Source organism: Aulonocara stuartgranti (genome assembly GCF_965226115.1).
Source record: "Aulonocara stuartgranti genome assembly, chromosome: 8".
NCBI lineage: Eukaryota > Metazoa > Chordata > Actinopteri > Cichliformes > Cichlidae > Aulonocara > Aulonocara stuartgranti.
The window spans coordinates 17,135,853-17,147,973 of NC_138959.1; positions in this window are offsets into that span (position 1 = coordinate 17,135,853).

Sequence of the window (12,121 nt, forward strand, 5' to 3'; positions counted from 1 at the left end):
ATACTCTAGGTTTAAAAAAAAAATGCAAATCGTTCTTCAACCGCAAGTGACTCCTTAGTCCTTGTGTACTTTTTTCATTCTAATCTCCTAAATGGTAGTGGCACACTGTAACTATTAAATCACTACTATACTAAACTGAATCTCCTTTCTCAAATATGCTGTGAATACATGATGTTGACAGGAAAGATGTGTTATTAACATTAAAACACATGTATCAGTAAAAGATTTTACAGGAATAGGACACGCAGAAGTTGTACAAAGTGAAAAACAGGCAGTGATTACAAACAGAAAGACAATTAAACATTCTAGGACACTGAAAAGCAACGTACCAAGGAACAAAGGGAAGCACCTGAGTATATTCACTGAATTACCATCAATTATATAACTTCAACCTTGCTAAGAGGAAGACTTTTTTTTACCTTACTTTTTCTATCTCATACAAAAACATAGAATAGAATATTATAAACGTAGAATATTATAAGTGTTTGTGGTAATTCAAAAGCTAGCTAAATTACCTGAACTACTTACATATTTTATAAAGCCACTGAGGCAACAGTTTCTGAATGCTGGATTCTTAATTGTAGTTAGATTGTGGCTGGTAAAGATGAAAATGCATACAGAATATAAACTACAGAATTTGGTTTCACTTTGTTAGTAATAAACAGCTGCAAAAGAAATAGACAAAATGCACAAACATGCATCAAAACAGTCACGGTCGTGGCTGTTTACAGTCTTAATTGCACTCACTGTCATCTTCATAATCATAATGATCAGTAGGTGACAAGTGGAGGTCCTGAGGTAGGCGTGACTGTCTCAGGTTTTGCTTCCTCACAAGACCAAAGGTGATCACACAGTGTAATCATCATCCATCTAGAGAAGAAGCACTTAGAGTACTCCTGGTTTTATTTTCTGTGGCTGCAAAAAGACTGAGGTCAACAAAGTTCAGAAAAAAAACCCCAAGATACACAAGGTCCAACATTCAACATTCAGTCTTCATAAATTAAAGAGGGACGAGGTTGGTCCAGTTATACTAGATATCACTATACATCACATTACTGTGTATGAATAATAACAAAGAAACTTTGAAGATGCAGAGCATGTGGTCCCATCATTAAACTATAAATAAACATAACCAAACTTCTTTGTTGGAAGAGCTAATGTGTGACCTCTGCAAATTGACTTACCTCTGCAAGTGTGAGTGTCTTCCTTCTGCACAGGGTGCTGCAAAAACCCTAAACAAAAATTGGACTCTCCAGGCACAAACAAACGACAAAGTCCAAAAGGGCCATGGAAAATGTTATCTGTGTGGAGGCTGGATGCTGCTGGATGTCCCACATTGTGTTGTTCCTGCTCGCCCATGTGGACAATGACGACACAGAGCTTTGTCACACAGTTTAAATTAAGCACTGGAGCTAGAAGAACTATAGCTAATAAGAATATTTATTGAGAACATGTGGCTGAAAATGATCATTTTTGGTAACTAGTAACTTAATTGTAAGTTAGCCATGACAGAGGCAAATATTGCTGTGCGCCATAAACCTGATGGAATGCACTCTGCCCCCCTTCTTTAAGTCTACAGGCCTGACTGGAGGGCAAGAATTGGTTGCCAGGAGAACGCGCGCATTGCAGAGAGCAGCAGAAGTGTCATCTCCAAATAAAGAGATGCCCAGAAAGCTGCAGAAGAAGAAATATGAGCCAAAGTGCTGGATCTCAGCCAAATAAGGAGAACTGTTGCTTTCTTCCAACTTTTGACCAATCACCTTTGTGTCCTGTTTATCACACATAATAAAAAGTGTTTAGTGCCTGGGCACGGCAGCCTCTTGTCTCTGAGTCAGACAGAGGGTTCTAACCATTTTGACAATAAATTGTGAAAACTTATAATTGGAGCATAGTTGTCTTCTCTCGTAAAAAACCCTACATAAGCACCACAAGTACAGTGAAGCATGTAATAATATAATATCATGGCCACTGATCAATGGTATCAGTGGTTGTTGATCAGTGGTCATGACTATTTGTTTATTAATGATCAAGAAACTGACCTCACAGCCCATTGTTTGTCAGTGGTGCTAGTTTCAGATATTGTGTAAGGTACTGTGTATAAGTTTGGGGAAACCTGATGTCACTTGGATGGGTGATGGAACCTTTCTCCCACTGTAAACGCTACGACCAGAGGAACAGAATCAACTTTTTGGGATTTCCTTAATGGGATGATTGAGCTTGTATCAAGACAAATATCTACAAATGCTTTTCAAAGCTGTTATATCAGGACTCGCTGTATTACTCAACAGAACCACATTGACATTATTGAGTGCTTATTGGCACTCGCTGACTTATAATAATCACTCCAGAAATGCTATCAATTTACATCATCTTACCTGTAAACACTGCCGTATCCACCGGAAGTCAGCGACAGTTGATTCTGGAGTCTTCCCATCCTCCTGTTAGTGATCCTCCATCTGAATGGATGATAACAACCTTCTGAAAGTGTATCAATAAACACTTTAGAGGCAGTGACAGCCTCTGTTTTATAACTTCAAAAGATCCAGTAATTAATTTTTGTCCTTTGTGGAGGACATCACTCTGAGACCTCTATGCCAAGCACAATTTATGCAATGTATATGAGTACTACTTTACTGTCAAGTTGACATCGTGGGCTTTCTATTGGTGCCATATTTCTTGGGATTTGGGCTAAAAGAACACACAGATTTTCTTTTCAAAATGTTAAGTGATTGGAACTCAGGCCAGCCCATCGTCAGTATACTCAGCTTGCTGACCAGACCTTCACCTACCCCCTCTACGTATCAGTAAAATCACTCCTCTGTTTTACCTCGCCAAGTTAAATCACCAAGCCACGAATCCCTTGTTGAGTTTTCCCCTTTATTTATACTTTAAGTTCTCTGCTGTCTCCGTGTTTGGTTCTGCACTGGAGTCCGCAATCATGTACAGGCCTCTGGACCTCTTTGACACAAATAGAGTGTAGTAAATAAAGTCCACTGTGAGAAGTCATTTATTGAAATCATGTTTTAGTGTTCAGGTGTCTTTCTTTCATCTATTTTAATATTCATGAAAGAAAAAGAAATTTGAGCAGAAATCCACTCAAAAATGTGAAGAATCCTACATGATCCCTCAGAATCAGCTCATTAAAAAAAAAGAAAGGAAAAATTAGCGCCATTTAAAGAAGCAAATTTTTACCTTGATAAAACCTTGCATTTTTGTGCCACCATAACTTAAGTGGTCAATATATCTACACTAGTTAGTCTTTAACACATTTTAAATGTGTTAAACCTGAATTAAAAAGAAAAAAATTCAGACCCAGTCAAATTTATTTTGAAGGTTATTTCAAAGTTTATAGACAATATTTTGCATGGCTTCATTAAATATGCTTGAGTTAATGTACCAAAAACATCAGCTGATTTTATGGTAGGTAGGAGGCACACTGACCTTCATGCATTTACCAAACTGCAAACCATCACAGTTCCCTATTCCATTTTGTTAATATTATTCAAGTGGAGCGCTGACCAGCACAATAAAAAATAGAAATCCAGACAATGATGTAAGATGAGCAAACTGTCATTAAATAAACTACATATGTTTTCTATTAAAACGTATTTTATTCTTGTTTACTTATTGCTGTGGGGCATGATAGAGATGATAGCTCTGATTAGACAGATTAGAGAGATTGGATAAAACTTTATTATTACCTCGGGTGGGTTCCTCCCGGAAATTCTGTTTCCAGTAGCACAGCACCGATAGAAATGGCAAAAGAATGTAAGCAGAAATAGAATTATACCATATATACACATATACACATGTATAAATTCAGAGACATAAATACAGAGTATATAATAGCAACAAGTAGGATAGGAATACCAGGGAATTGCACATTTCAACTATTGTGAGTCTGTTGCACCGTTGAATAAAGAAAATATTACACAGTGAAAAGGGCACTACTATTCAAATAAAGAGATAAATAAATAGCAGTGGTAATGATAAATATTGAAACAAAGTGCAGCATTTCTCACTTAGAATCAAAGAAGAATGAATAATAGCAGTTTAAAAAAGGGGGACTGTAAATTAGATGCAGTCTGTTACTTTTTTAACTCTCTCAAGGCAGGCGTTGCCGATTTGCAACAGTTAAAAACTAACAACCTGATTACCTCACATACATATTTTATGATTTTTTTTTACTCAGAAGTACCACTGCAGGACTTGGTTGTGCATTAGCAACAAAAAGTTTAATTTGAGCCTGAGAGGGTTAATTGTTAAGGAGTTATGTTGTGCATGTGTTTTTGTTTTTTTGACTTTTGCTGTCATGATTCCAGGTCTGTCTTGGAATTTTTACCTGGATAAATAAAGGACTAATAATAAATAATGAAACCATAGTGTTGCTTTCATTACCACTAGAGGGCAGCAAAGTCAGACATTTTTAAGTTATGTTTTCTGATATGATTACTTTGAAAATCTCAAACTGCTGTAACTGTGCATAGCAAATTTATTTTTCATTTATTTTTGTTACACAAAGCAAGCCTTTCTTTTTGGGCAAGCTAAGATTAATCAATATGTTTATTTTTTTATTTTTTTTATTTTAATCAACTTTAATTGAATTCACTTTATCTATCAGTTCAAGATACAAACAACAACAACAAACAAACAAACAAACAAAACATAGCATGCGAAAATACTTTGTTAAATGATTTACTACTAGATTGTCAATCTCACCTGGCTGGTAGATGAATAACCCATTAACTCTACTCATGTACATCTTCTCTTTATCACATCTAAGCTGATTTCTTCAGACTGCAATCATCAGGAATTCACACCTTTTTCTGCAGATGACACCTGATGCTATGAAAAAACATCCAAAATGTCTGATTTGTTTTATGTATCTGGAAATATGCCTTGCAGTTGATGAGTGGGTGATAGCACTGTTAATAAGCTTGTGGTGGTGGGGTGGATAAGATAAGCAAATATTATTGAACTGTCTTGGCTGAAATCTTTCTGCAAGACAGGAATCAGATGGAAGTAGGGACAGTGTCTCTGGACTGACAGACTGTAGTGGTTCCCCTTTATAAGAACAGGAGGATGGACCACAAGCACCTCTAATTTAATCAAAGCAGCCCTAATGTTATATTTTTCAAATTTTGTCTATTGGAGACAGTGCATGCTGCAATGAAAACAAGTTTAAATGTCCAATGTTCTTGATGTTATAATGTTACAGTGCACTTACGCAGAGGCTTTGCATGCTTTAGTAGCATGGTGTGTTAATAAATTAGACTTGTGTTGCTGCAGCTGAAAGAAGAAGAAGAGAAAATTCAGTGGCATAAATCAATTCTCCAGCTTCAATAAGTTGCATGCTATAAGTCTGCTATCACTAGTTGTCAGCCAAGGAGCTGAGGTAGCTTATTAGTTTTTTATTCTGGCTGAACTGGGCTTCAGAGCTTATTTACAACACAACAGAGCTCCAGAGAGAAAGTCAGAAGGATGTTACTTGTCAGTGCCTAGAAGCAGCCCTTATTCAGTTAAAATATTGTCAAAAAGCAGTATACATCAGGCTTTTATTAGGTAATAAATGATTTCGCTGTTTCATTTACCTTTGTTGTTACAGTACAATGACTGCGAGAGGAATACGGAGAGGGTAGAGAGAGCAAAAAGAAATGGCCAAGAGTTGACATGTAGTTGTAAAACTGAGGCAGCTTACAGGGAGTGCAGAATTATTAGGCAAATGAGTATTTTGTCCACATCATCCTCTTCATGTATGTTGTCTTACTCCAAGCTGTATAGGCTCGAAAGCCTACTACCAATTAAGCATATTAGGTGATGTGCATCTCTGTAATGAGAAGGGGTGTGGTCTAATGACATCAACACCCTATATCAGGTGTGCATAATTATTAGGCAACTTCCTTTCCTTTGGCAAAATGGGTCAAAAGAAGGACTTGACAGGCTCAGAAAAGTCAAAAATAGTGAGATATCTTGCAGAGGGATGCAGCAGTCTCAAAATTGCAAAGCTTCTGAAGTGTGATCATCGAACAATCAAGCGTTTCATTCAAAATAGTCAACAGGGTCGCAAGAAGCGTGTGGAAAAACCAAGGCGCAAAATAACTGCCCATGAACTGAGAAAAGTCAAGCGTGCAGCTGCCAAGATGCCACTTGCCACCAGTTTGGCCATATTTCAGAGCTGCAACATCACTGGAGTGCCCAAAAGCACAAGGTGTGCAATACTCAGAGACATGGCCAAGGTAAGAAAGGCTGAAAGACGACCACCACTGAACAAGACACACAAGCTGAAATGTCAAGACTGGGCCATGAAATATCTCAAGACTGATTTTTCTAAGGTAACCTGGTTAGTGGCTCTGGTCGCTCTTAGAGGTTGTTCTCCTCGTGGCTGCGTGCAGCGGGGCTGGAGGATGGTCTGTACTGGTGGACATAGGTTACTGGCCTGGTGGCCTGGCTGCCCCTGAGTGGATCCGGGGCAGGCGTGGGGGTTTGGGGTTCGGGGGTGCCTCGCCTCCGTGCTGGGGCTCTGGCTGGGCCTTGGGGGCTTCGGTCCTCGTCGGTGTGTCACCGAGGTTGTGAGCGGGTGGGTGCACGGGGGCTCAGCTCTGGCGCAGGGGGCCTCTTGTGCATCGGCCTAACTGGGGGGCTCTTCAACTGGCAGGGAGGTTGTTCCATCCTTGCAGGAGTCCACTCTGCAGGTGGGGGAGAGACATAGGAGAGGTGGAGAATAAACTTAACCTGGGTGTCTGTTGTCTTGTGTAGTCTGGGAGACGATTGAATGTTGGGGTGGGTACAGTTTCCTCTGCGGTGGGGTAGGGTGGGCTGCCCCAGGTCCTGTGGGGCTTGGCAGTGCTACCGTAGGCCCCGGTTTGGATGGACCTGGGCTCCCTTGCCCCGGTGGGTACCAGAGGACGGGGGTGCCTACTGGGGTCAGTGGGGGAGCTGGCCCTAGGGAGGGGCATCCTCCCCTCCCTCCTTTTCCTCCCCATCCCCGGCTACCTCCCGCTTCCCGCTCCACCACACTCACGCACACAGGTAGGGCCTTGGGGTGCGGGTGTGTCACAAGGGTGCCCCCTCTGTCCCCTTCTGGCCACCTGTGCCTCAATTTTATCTCACAACTTAGACATCCACATTACTTACACTCTCATAACATACATATATATATAGGGCCTTGAGGGTGGGCACGTTAACAGCGTCCAGTGGACGGTCTGTGTACTCAAACCTACCTCTGGCGCTGGTGCCCACCTCTCAATTTTAAATCCATGTAGACATTGAGGGTTCTCGGGAGGGGCCATGCTAACACCTGCTGCTCTCTGGCAGCAGCACCATGCTCTCCCTTGTTTTAAATGCACTTTAGAACAACACGCAGCAACACTACACATGAGCGGGAGGAGGGAGGTATGGGGTTTTCACACACCCCCGTTCTCTGCTAGCCATTGGGGCGGGGGTGCTGGGAGGAGATGTTGGCTGTCCGATTGGCCTCCCTGCTGCTGCGGGGCCTGGGACGGTCTGCTTGCCTCCACCCCGGGGGGAAGGGTAACATCTCTTGGGTCTGGGTTCTGTTTCCCCCTCTGGGGGCGAGGGTACCTGGACCCGGGGTATAGAGTATGTTTGGGGAGTGTGATTGTGTGTACATGTCCATTTATGTCAAATCTTTACGTTGGGTGAGTGCTGAGTGTTTGTATATGGTAAAAAATGGTAAATGGCCTGTATTTATACAGTGCTTTACTAGTCCTTAAGGACCCCAAAGTGCTTTACATATCCAGTCATCCACCCATTCACGCACACATTCACACACTGGTGATGCATGTGTGCATGAGGGTGGGAATGCATGTTTGTGTCTGTGTGTGCCTGTTTGTCTGTGTCTATATGTCAGGTCGGGTCTTAGACTCCACCTCTCTGGGAACTCCCAGGCCCTCCAAGGCCTATCTCCCCTCACCACACTCCCTGCCGGTGACTGATGCCCTCAGGGGTCGGTGCATTGGTGGTTCTTGGTGGCACTCAGGTATGTACCAGCTCACTCCCGGTGGCTACCTGGCGGGGCCTGGCGCCTGTTGCTCGGTCAGGCCTTCTCCGGGGTGCGGGGGGCCTCTCGGGCCTCCGGCCTCTGGGCCTGCGGCTCGGTTCACTCTGGCACAGCTGGCTGCCGGCAGAGCCGGCGGGCATGCCGGTGCAGCCCCCTCTTGCTTCTGCTCGGTGGCTACTGGGTGACGCCTCGTCTGGGGATCCTCAGCCCTTCCCATTAGGGTGGCACGGATGCCCTCTGAGGCCTCTGGATGTCTGGGGCCTGGATCTCCTCCATGCCTGCTTCATGCCCTGGGGGACGGGGCTATGGCTCGCTACATCCTCTTGCAGACCATTACACGTGGAAACCATTTAAATACAAGCGCGCTGATCCACACAGGTATGCACACGGGTGTTCACTGCTCGTAGACTTAAATTACACCTTTCTTGGCTGCTACTTCAAAGCACATTGTGCGCTGTCTGTCCTGCGTGCTGCACAACAACATTGAATATTTAGTATTTACTGCTGTCTACACTTAGCTAGATTAATGCGATGGTGTTGTGTTTAGTATGTTGCTTTGGTTTTTTTCTTTGCCTGTTTTCTATTCTTCTTCTCTCAACAGGTGATCCAGGAGATTTTTTTTTCTTCTCCCCCCCTTTCTCACTGTCCCTCTCCCCTTCTGTTTTTCTTTTCCTTCCTCTTTCTCTCTCCCTTTCCTATCCCTCACTCATGTCTGTCCCGTCTGTAACATCTGAAAATACAATATAATAAATAATAAAAACAAAGGTTGATCAAATGGACCAATACGGCAATGCCACGATGATCCATTTGGCAAAGTAAATCCATTGGGTATCCTTGTTGGTCTTCAGACAACAATTCTGATGGCTAAAGAACCAAATGGGACAGGCAAAAAACAAAACAAAAAAAACAAACATGATTTTCATGCAGGACAATGCTCCATCACACGGTGGCACGGTGGTTAGCACTGTTGCCGCACAGCAAGAAGGTCCTGAGTTCAATTCCAACATCAGGCCGGGGTCTTTCTGTGTGGAGTTTGCATGTTCTCCCCGTGTTTGTGTGGGTTCCCTCCGGGTACTCCGGCTTCCTCCCACCGTCCAAAGACAAGCAGCTTGTGGGGATAGGTTAATTGGATAATCTAAATTGTCACTAGGTGTGAATGTGCGAATGAATGTGAGCGCGAATGGTTGTCTGTCCCTGTGTGTTGGCCCTGCGACAGACTGGCGACCTGTCCAGGGTGTACCCTGCCTCTCGCCCTATGACAGCTGGGATGGGCTCCAGCACCCCCCGCGACCCTGAAAAGGATAAGCGGAAGCGAATGGATGGATGGATGGGTATATATTTGTCTTTTGTTAAGTTGCCTAATAATTATGCACAGTAATAGTCACCTGCACACACAGATATCCCCCTAAAATAGCTAAAACTAAAAACAAACTAAAAACTACTTCCAAAAACATTCAGCTTTGATATTAATGAGTTTTTTGAGTTCATTGAGAACATGGTTGTTCAATAATAAAATTATTCCTCAAAAATACAACTTGCCTAATAATTCTGCACTCCCTGTATGTTCTGCTCATGTTTACTAATGATTTTATGTTCTGAAAAGATTTAAAGCCTGGATCTACCAGCATTCCATCCTGCCCCGAATCCTGTGCCTCTGCTTGTCTATACAGTTCCAATAACTACTGTGAAGCGGCAGGGAGCATGGACAAGGTGGGAGAGCACCTTGCAGCGTAAGGTCACATGGGCAAACATCATGCGGGCAGACTTCCACCGGATCCATTTCCTAGTGCAGGCAGTATATGACACTCTGCCAAGCCCAGCAAACCTCCATCTGTGGGGGAAGAGCGAGCGACCCTTCTGTCCCTGGAAGAGGGACCCTAAAACACCTCCTTAGCAGCTGCCCAAAGGCCTTGGCCGATGGTCGGTATCGTTGGCAGCATGACCAGGTGCTCAGAGTAGTTGCTGAAAAGATTGACTCAGCAATCAGCACCAGCAAGCACCATCATGCTCCGAGGAGGGCAATCTCTTTCGTTAAGGCTGGAGAGAAACCCCAGGTGCGCCCACATTTAACAACCGGCCTCCTTAACACAGCCTCGGATTGGAAGCTACAGGCTGACCTGGCTAAACTGCTAAAGTTCCCACAGCACATTGCAAAAACATCCCTCCGGCCAGGCATGATCATTATTTCTGAGGCCTCACAGTGTCCTGGGAAGCGCGGATTGAGGAGGCCAATGAAAGGAAATGCAATGTTTTCTCTTAATATTAAGTGGTGTTTTAATTTACTATTTTAACACAAAACCTATGTCCAAATTGACCCAAATTCTTCCAAGTTATCTATTAACTTACCAGCTATGGTTAATTGTATTTTTTAGATCTTATTTGGACAGATTAATATTATTGGATAATTTGCATATTTTAAAAAAAGATTTAATTTGTTGTGTGATTAATTCATAGATCTGACACTACTGAGTGACAGATTTTTAATCTTCCCCTTCAAAATGGGCACCATTAGAAAGAGTAGGCTGAGAGTACGTGGAAATTATTTTAGCTTTAATCACATGGAATACAATTGCATGTGCCATAATACGCCCAATACATGATCAGAACATTTGTTTGTTTGTCTGTTTTTTTTCTTCATCTTCAGATAACAACCTTTACCATGAAGTGAAAATCAAAGGTGAAATTATTTTTTCAGTAAAGCCTTTGCAACTTTGCTATGTTAAAAATATACCTAACTGCTAATTTATTCTGACTTCAAAAGAGCCACTCCTAAAGTTATACTTGGACAAAAATGCTATCAGGCCTGCAGGTGTGTACATAGATTGTACTGACTACATTGCACAGATACCTGCTAATAATGCCCATATGTCCTTTAAACAGTACAGAGTTTCTGAGAAACTGGAGCACAGACATCTCAGAAACCTGTTTCATGTGACTTTGCACATAGCATTCTGCTTAACTGCATATTTTACATAATTAAAATGAAAATTCTCACACAAAAACATTAGACACAACTGACAGAAGCAGTTCCAAAACCGAAAGCACCTAAACTGCTTTAAGTACTTCAGTAAATTTAGTTCCTGAAAGTCTACTTATGTGTCATCACTCATAAATAAAACTGTACTTTTGGCATTAATCCATCCAGTCTTCATGAGGATTTATTCTAGTCTATGTTGCTCTGGATGGAATGAGGTCAAAGTCTAAAATGGAAGCTGACTGTAACAAATAAAAGTTTAGCTTTATTTAATATTCAAGTTAATGTTCAAAGTTTATTTTTTAAGTAAATTAGCTATTTCAAACACTAGTGTATTATTAATTCATTTTAGTTGATGATGATGATGGTTATTATTATTATTATTATTATTAACAATATTATTGTTATAAACAATTTGGCTTTTCACTCGTTTCACATGAAGTGATTTGTAGTAGCTGCCTTTGCTGTGTGCATCTTTGTGCCCACCATTTCCTGCAAGCAGGAATCACATGTGTATTCATTCATGAGCTTTGTTTCTGAGATGTTGTATAATCTCAGAAATTTTATTTGTATTCATGGCATTCTGAATATTAACAACCTGATGGAAATTGGCAACTATATTGAGACCTTTACGATGACATTCATAGAAAACACTGGTGACACCAGTGATAACTAGGCTTAAAGCTTTATAAAACAATAGTGGTTACGACGTCCTTTTGACATGGTGTAAGATGTGAAGATTCATATTTTTTTTTATGTGCTGCAGTGCTTTTTTTACCGTCCTCAAGCTGCTCTCCCAGTTAGGAGCTCAGTCTGAGGATAGTTCTCTTTTCTCCCCATGACCCTGATGTTGTTTAATTTCATTGTTATTCTTATCATTTTACCTCTCTCCAACCTGTCCTCCCAACGAGCCATGGATGTATGGTCGGAAGGGGTCCAACCTTCGCTGCACATGACAAAAAATGAAGTTCATTTATTATTGATGCACATTGTTTATTTCCTTAATTCTTTCCTGTATTGCTTGAACATGAAGAAAACTGTGACTTCATCTTATTAAATGACAATGAAAACTATTTGTGACTGTTTCTGCAGTTTTCCCTCTTGGAAGTTTCGGCCATTTTAAAATG